Below are 673 nucleotides of genomic sequence, written 5' to 3'. Positions count from 1 at the left end.
CTGACCACCACCTCCAAAAGGGTGCCCCCTGCTGACCACCACTTCCAAAAGGGTGCCCCTGCTGACCACCGCCTCCAAAAGGGTGCCCCCCTGCTGACCACCGCCTCCAAAAGGGTGCCCACTGCTGACCACCGCCTCCAAAAGGGTGCCCACTGCTGTCCACTGCCCCCAAAAGGATGGCCACTGCTGACCACTGCCCCCAGGAGGGTGGCCACTGCTGACCACCACCCCCAGCAGGGTGCTCACTACTGACCACTGCCCCCAGCAGGGTAGCCACTGCTCACCACCACCCCCAGCAGGGTTGCCCACTGCTGACCACCGCCCCCAGCAGGGTGGCCACTACTGACCATCACCCCCTTGCAGCAAGGTGGCCACTGCTGACCACCGCCTCCAGCAGGGTGGCCACTACTGACCATCACCCCCAGCAGGGTGGCCACTACTGACCATCACCCCCAGCAGGGTGACCACTACTGACCATCACCCCCAGCAGGGTGACCACTACTGACCATCACCCCCAGCAGGGTGGCTGCCACTGACCACTGCCCCCAGCAGGGTGGCTGCCACTGACCACTGCCCCCAGCAGGGTGGCTGCCACTGACCACTGCTCCTAGCAGGGTGGCTGCCACTGACCACTGCCCCCAGCAGGGTGGCTGCCACTGACCACTGCTCCTAG

The 673-nt window shown here is 66.0% G+C and overlaps 1 protein-coding gene across 1 annotated transcript in view; it reads left to right on the top strand.

Moving 5' to 3' along the window:
• TAF4 (TATA-box binding protein associated factor 4) overlaps positions 1–673 on the top strand; it is a 41,404-nt gene that overhangs the window by 3,893 nt on the left and 36,838 nt on the right. The window lies entirely within an intron of this gene.

Source organism: Otolemur garnettii, unplaced genomic scaffold (assembly GCF_000181295.1).
Source record: "Otolemur garnettii isolate 467f Iridium unplaced genomic scaffold, OtoGar3 scaffold00023, whole genome shotgun sequence".
Taxonomy (NCBI): domain Eukaryota; kingdom Metazoa; phylum Chordata; class Mammalia; order Primates; family Galagidae; genus Otolemur; species Otolemur garnettii.
The sequence above is the reverse complement of the archived record's forward strand: the minus strand, read 5'-3'. Positions and strand labels throughout refer to the sequence as shown.